Raw genomic sequence first — 7,368 nt, 5'->3', positions numbered from 1 at the left:
ACCGAAGGGATCGAGGAAATGAGGATCAGGCATGAACATGTGGCTGAGATGCGAGAGCAGCCGCCATCTTGTTGATGGTTAGAGCGGCTGAATGACCACCGCCTGCTGTTTCTCATTTGATGTTTCAGTGTTCCTGTCCAGTGAACCCGGGGGAATGTGAATAGATATTAGAGTTTATAAACATAGGCTGATTGTAAAGAAACCAGTGCAATACCTATTCCGGTCTGACTTGTTTATCGGATCGGAATAGGAATCGAACCCTAATTCTGAGAACCGAGAGGTGAAGCGATGGGGGCGGGGAAAAATTTAAAATGTAGTTGGTGTAAAATGTGGCAGGTAGGTCGGACAGCGTGTGAGGGGCGAGGAGCAGAGTCACCAGTTCAGGTGGGAGATCCTCCACCCGTCACGTGATCCGGTTTCTCGCTTCAAACGCAGATCTGCAGCTTCTGTGGATTTTCGCTTCCGCGCCCCGCCCCCGCTCTCACAGTCTCCGGATGGACGGTGGATTTCTTTCCGTTCTCCGTTGAAGCGCATCGTCGGTGGGGCGGTGGGGTGCCGGGGGACGGATCGTTGTCTACGGGACAAATAGATCAAGTTCCTATCGGTGAGTACTGAGACCGGTCACTAGAGATGAACGAGATGGACAATTTCCCATCGGTGAGTCCTGAGGCCGATTGCAAGGGGGAAAACTGATGTTGGGCAGTGTGTTCTGTTAACTTTCCCGAACTGGCAGCTTCGTCCCGCTTCCTAGACACAACCTGCCCAGGTCGGTCCGGGTTGTGGGACCTTCACACCGAACCGGCTGAGATGAGCCGCCGCTCAGCCTCTGGTGTTTTGGTCACAGGAGCGGGATGAGGTGCTGATGCCGGGACTAAACCCATTCGTTAAGTTGTGCCTGGGGAACATTACCTACATCATCTGGCCCGGTAGCGGATCCAAACTTCACCTGGACCGATAATTGTTCTACATATTTCCAGCAAACTGGAAGCGGCCATGCGGCCTGTTACGTTCTTGCAGACACGAGGTTAAAACAGTGAAATCTCACCCTCGGGACACTGCTCAACATGTATGAGAAGTTTCATCTTTCCCCGCGTCAGACAGGACAGTGTAATTCAGATCTCTCATGTCTTCTCGGGGGACTGGGAAGTTTATTTCCATCTTATTGCCATTGCTACGACTTGCCGAAATGCAACCAATGTTTCCCGATATATGTGCACATTAATGCGAGAATTAAGTCTTTTTCATTTGTCTGCGTTTCTCGGAAGCATGTATACTCCCTCCAGAATTTCCAAAAGAGCAACCCAATCTGTATAATAATTCCACAGGATTAAAATGGGGCATCTTTATATTATTTTTACATGTACCGAGGTAGATTGTAAATCTTGTCTTCGGTATCATCCGCACAGATTAATACAATGCAACAGTGTATTGAGGTTAAACAATAACAGAATGTAACAAATCATTATGGATTCAGAGAGAGTGTGGTGCAGGTACAGTTGAAGTCAGAAGCTTACATATACATAGGATGAAGTCATTGAAACTCATTGTTTAACAGCTCCACATATCTCATATTAGCAAACTATAGTTTTGGCAAGACGTTGAGGATATCTACTTTATGCATGACACGAGTAGTTTTTCCAGCAATTGTTTACAGACAGATAATTTCACTTTTATTGGACTATATCACAATTCCAGTGGGTTTTAAGTTTAACAACAAAATCAAGAGATCAGCCAAGACCTCAGAAAAAAATTTGTGGACCTCCACAAGTCTGGTTCATCCTTGGGAGCAATTTCCAGATGCCTGTATTTTCATCTGCACAAACAATATTATGCAAGTATAAACACCATGGGACCACGCAGCCGTCATACCGCTCAGGAAGGAGACGCATTCTGTCTCCCAGAGATGAACGTACTTTGGCGCGAAAAGTGTAAATCAATCCCAGAACAACAGCAAAGGACCTTGTGAAGATGCTGGAGGAAACAAGTAGACAAGTATCCACATCCACAGCAAAACGAGTCCTATATCGACATAACCTGAAAGGCTGCTCAGCAAAGAAAAACACCACTGCTCCAGAACCGACATAAAAAAAATTTCAGACTACCGTTTGCAAGTGCACATGGGGACAAAGGTCTTACTTTTTGGAGAAATGTCCTCTGGTCTAATGAAACTTAAAATTGAACTGTTTGGCCATAATGACCATCGTTATCTTTAGAGGAAAAAGGGTGAGGCTTGCAAGCCGAAGAACACCATACCACCCATGAAATATGGGGATGGCAGCATCATGTTCTGGGGGTGCTTTGCTGCAGGAGGGACTGGTGCACTTCACAAAATAGATGGCATCACGAGGAAGGACAATTATGTGGATATATTGAAGCAACATCTCAAGATATCAGCCAGGAAGTTAAAGCTCAGTCGCAAATGTTTCTTCCAAATGAACAATGACCCCAAGCATACCTCAAAAGTTGTGGAAAAACTGCTTAAGGACAACAAAGTCAAGGCATTGGAGTTGCTATCACAAAGCCCTGACTTCAATCCGGTCGAAAATTTGTGGGCAGAACTGAAAAAAGAGTGTGCGAGCAAGGAGGCCTACAAACCTGACTCAGTTACACCAGTTCAGACTGGAGGAATGGAACAAAATTCCAGCAACTTATTGAGAGAAGCTTGTGGAAGGCTCTCCAAAACGTTTGGACCAAGTTAAACAATTTAAAGGCAATGGTACCAAATACTAACAAAGTGTATGTAAACTTCTTATCCACTGAGAATGTGATGAAAGAATTAAAAGCTGAAGTAAAGCAAGAGGCTGAGAGTGAAGGAGTAAAGGAATCTCGGAGAGAAGTTTTTTTTTACACTGCTCAGGGAAAAGAGGTTAGACTGCGCAATTGCGTGACCGAGGGCGGTAAAGGTTTAAAGAAAAAGACCACCATATACAGCGGGCAGCGGAGTGGGACGGTTTTGGCTCAACAGGCTTCGGCGTGAACAGGCAGAGACGAGGGTAGGTTCCGGTAATTTTTTTTGTTTGTTTAGAGTAGAGAGAATGCCAGGCAGGATTTGGAATGTTCCTCTTGCAGGATGTGGGAAGTTGGGGAGACTTCCGGTGTACCTAATAACCACACGTGTAAAAAGTGCATCCAGCTGCAGCTCCTAACAAACCGCGTTAGGGTACAGCTTGATGACCTCCGGATCATTCGGGAGAATGAGGAGTTTATAGCTAGTAGTTTCAGGGAGGTAGTTATGCCAAAGGAGCAGCACAAAGGAGGTAATTGGGTTACAGTTAGGCAATGGAAGGGGAAAGGGCAGGCAGAGCAGAGTTCCCCTGTGGCCATTCCCTTCCAAAGCAGGTATGCCGATTTGGATACTGTTGGTTGGGGGGGGGGGGAATGACATACCTGGGACAAACTGCGGCAGCCGGATCTCTGGCACTGAATCTGGTTCTGCAGTGCAGAAGGGAGGGTGGAAGACGAGGAAAGTGATAGTGATAGGGGACTCGATTTTTAGAGGTACAGACAGGAGGTTCTCTGGTCGTGACAGAGACTCCCAGATGGTTAGTTGCCTCCTGGGTGCCAGGGTCAGGGATGTCTCTGATCGTGTTCACAGCATTCTGAAGTGGGAGAGTGATCAGCCAGATGTTGTGGTACACATCGGTACCAATGACGTAGGAAGAAATAGGGAGGAGGTCTGAAAAGCGAGTATAGGGAGCTGGTAGGAAGTTAAAAAGCAGGACCTCGAGGGTGGTAATCTCAGGATTGCCTCCTGCGCCACGTGCTAGTGAGGGTAAGAATAGGATGCTCTGGCAGATGAACACATGGCTGAGGAACTGGTGTAGGGAGTAGTGTTTCAGATTTCAGGATCATTTGGACATCTTCTGGGGCAGGTGGGACCTGTACAAGAGAGACAGGTTACACCTGAATTATAAGGGGACCAATATCCTTGCAGTGAGGTTTGTTAGTGCTATTGGTGAGGGTTTAAACTAGATTTGCAGGGGGATGGGAACCAAAGTGCCAGAGCAGATAGTGGAGCGGGGGTGAAAATAAATGATGTTAAAAGTGCATGCAAAGTCAGAATTAGAAGGGTTTTCTGTGGTAGTAATAATCTTCTGAGGTGTATCTATTTCAAAGCAAGGAGTATTGTGGAGAAGGCTGAAGAGCTGAGGGCGTGGATTGATATTACATTATAGCCATTAGCGAAACTTGGCTACAGGAGGGTCAGTTCTTGCAGCCTAGTGCTCCCGTGTTCCGATGTTTCAGACGTGATGGTGGCAGAGGAATGAAGGGAGGTAAGTGGCATACTAGTCAGGGTAAATGTTACAGCAGTGTTCAGTCACAACAGATTAGAGGGCGTGTCTGCCGAGTCTACAAGGGTGGAGCTGAGAAACAGGAAAGGTATAACCTCATTAATGGAGTTGAATTATAGACCACACAATAGTCAGCGAAAACATTGGAGGACCAAATCTGCAGAGAGATAGCAGACAACTGCAGTAAACATGAAGTTGTGTTAGGAGGGGATTTTAATTTTGCACATATTGATTGGGACTCCCATACTGTTATCGGTCTAGACGGGTTAGAGATTGTAAAATATGTTCAGGAAAGTTTTCTAAGTCAATATATAGAGGTACCAACCAGAGAAGATGCAATATTAAATTTCCGATTCGGAAACGAGTTAGGACAGGTGACAAAAGTGTGTGTAAGGAACATTCCAGTTCCAGTGATCATAACACCATTCGTTTCAACTTGATCGTGGATAAAAATAGATCTAGTGTTGGTTGAGGTTCTAAACTGGAAAAAGGAAAAACTCGAACTTATGAAAAAGGATCTAAAAACCGTGTATTGGAACAGGTTGTTCTCAGGCAAAGATGTTGTTGGTAAGTGGGAGACCTTCGAAGGTGAAATTTTGAGAGTGCAGAGCTTGTATGTTCCTATCAGGGTTAAAGGCAACGTAACTAAGAGTAAGGAAACTTGGTTTTCAAGAGATATTGGAACTCTCGTAAAGAAGAAGAGAGAGATGTATGACATGTATAGAAAACAGGGAGCAAATAAGGTGCTTCAGGAGTATAAAAAGTGCAATAAATACTTAAAAAATAAATCAGGAGGGCTAAAAGAAAACATGAGGTTGCTTTGGCAGTCAAGATGAGGATAATCCAAAGCGTTCCCACAGGTAAATTAAGAGCAAAAGGATAATACGGGATAAAATTGGTCCTCTTGAAGATCAGAGTGGTGGGTTATGTATAGAACCAAAAGAAATGGGAGAGATGTTTTTTTTGCATCTGTATTTACTAAAGAAACTGGCATGGAGTCAATGGAAATGAGGTCATGCAACCTATACAGTTTGAAGAGGAGACGGAGCATACTATCTTGAGGCAAATCAGAGTAGATACATCCCCATGACCTGAAAGAGCATTTCCTCGGACCTTGAAGGAGACGAGTGTTGAAATTGCAGGGGCCCTGGCAGATATATTTCAAATGTCGGTGTCCATGGATGAGGTGCCGGAGGACTGGAGGATAGCTCGTGTTGTTCTGCTGTTTAAAAAGGGCTGTAAAAGTAATCCAGGAAATTATAAGCCGGTAAGATTTATGTCGGTAGTAGGTAAATAATTGGAATATTGGAAAGGATCTACAAGTATTTGAATAGACAGGGATTTATTAGGGAGAGTCAACAGGACTTTGTGCGTGGTAGGTCATGTTTAACAAATCTATTAGAATTTCTCGAGGAGGTTACGGGGAAAGAGGATGAAGGGAAGGCAATGGATTTTGTCTACATGGTCTTCTATAAGGTCTTTGAAAAGGCCCCGCATTGGAGGTTATTTAGGATAATTCAGTCGCTAGGTGTACACGTCGCTAGGTAGTAAATCGGATTAGACATTGGCTCAATGGGAGAAGCCAAAGAGTGGTAGTGGGAGGATTGCTTCTCTGAGTGGAGGTGTGCCACAGAAGTTGATGTTGGGTATATTGTTATTTGTCATCTATATCAATGATCTGGATGATAATGTGGTAAATTGGATCAGCAGAATTGCTGATGATACAAAGATTGGAGGTGTACTGGACAGAGAGAAATGTTTTCAAAGCTTGCAGAGCGATTTGCACCATCTGGAAAAATGGGCTGAAAAATGGCAGGTGGAGTTTAGTACAGACAAGTGTGAGGTATTGCACTTTGGAAGGAAAAAAAAAAGGTAGAACATACAAGGCAAATGGTAGGGCACTGAGGAGTGCAGTAGAACAGAGGGATCTGAGAATACAGATACAAAATTCCCTGAAAGTGGCGTCACAGGTAGATAGGGTCATACAGAAATCTTTTGGTACATTGGCCTTTATAAATCAAAGCACTGAGTATAAGAGTTGTAATGTTATGGTGTGGTTATATAAGGCATTGGTGAGGCCAAATTTGGAGTATCGTGTGCTGCTTTGGTCACATAATTGCAGGAAGGATATTAATAAGGTTGAAAGAGTGCAGAGAAGGTTTACAAGGATATTGCTGAGACTTGAGAAACTGAGTTACAGAGAATGGTTGAATAGTCTAGGACTTTATTCCCTGGAGCGTAGAGGAATGAGGGGAGACTTGATAGAGGTATATAAAATCATGACAGGTATAGATAGAGTGAATGCAAGCGTGTATTTTTTCCACTGAGGCTGTAGAGGAAAGCAAACAAAGGACATAGGTTAAGGGTGAAGGGGGAAAAGTTTAAAGGGAACATGGGGGTGGTGAGGGTTCTTCACACAGAGACTGGTGGGAGTGCGGAGAAGCTGCCAGATGAGGTGGAAATGCGGGCTCACTTTTAACATTTAAGAAACGCTTGGACAGGTACATGGATGAGAGGTTTATGGAGGGATATGGTCCAGGTGCAGGTCAGTGGGACTGGGCAGAAAAATGATTTGGCACAGCCAAGAAGGGCCAAAAGACCTGTTTCTATGCTGTAATATTCTATTGTTCTGTGGTTCTAAATCATTCTCTCTACTATTATTCTGGCATTTCACATTCTTAAAATAATGTAGCAATCCTAATTGACCTAAGACAGGGAATGTTTTCTCGGTTTAAATGTCAGGAATTGTGAAAAGCTGAGTTGAAATGTGTTTGGCTAAGGTGTATGTAAACTTCTGACTTGAACTGTAGATATGTGGTGCAAGGTCACTTTGATTTAAACTGTGAGGTCAGGAGTCCATTTCATCACGCTGGGGAACATTCAGTACGCTTGCAACAGCAGAATGGAAACTGCCCTTCAGCCTGGAGGTCTGCTTTGGTTTAATTTCATCTTCGACCCGATGGGAGGATGAGAAGTGAGAACGTCCAGGGTTGTGGGGATCGTACATTATGTTGGCTGTTTTACTGAGGCAGCGGGAAGGATAGACACAATTCATGAAAGCGAGCTTGGTTTCCAT

General features: G+C 44.3%; 1 protein-coding gene across 1 annotated transcript in view; it reads left to right on the top strand.

Annotated features, from left to right (window-relative positions):
* Positions 1-528: 528 nt before the first annotated feature.
* Positions 529-7,368, top strand: part of LOC132384391 (NACHT, LRR and PYD domains-containing protein 3-like) — a 61,740-nt gene continuing 54,900 nt past the window's right edge. The window contains exon 1 of the mRNA XM_059955497.1: positions 529-604. The gene's annotated coding sequence lies outside the window, so the exon portion shown is untranslated. The remainder of the gene's footprint in view (positions 605-7,368) is intronic.

This window comes from Hypanus sabinus, chromosome 32 (genome assembly GCF_030144855.1).
Source record: "Hypanus sabinus isolate sHypSab1 chromosome 32, sHypSab1.hap1, whole genome shotgun sequence".
Taxonomy (NCBI): domain Eukaryota; kingdom Metazoa; phylum Chordata; class Chondrichthyes; order Myliobatiformes; family Dasyatidae; genus Hypanus; species Hypanus sabinus.
The sequence above is the reverse complement of the archived record's forward strand: the minus strand, read 5'-3'. Positions and strand labels throughout refer to the sequence as shown.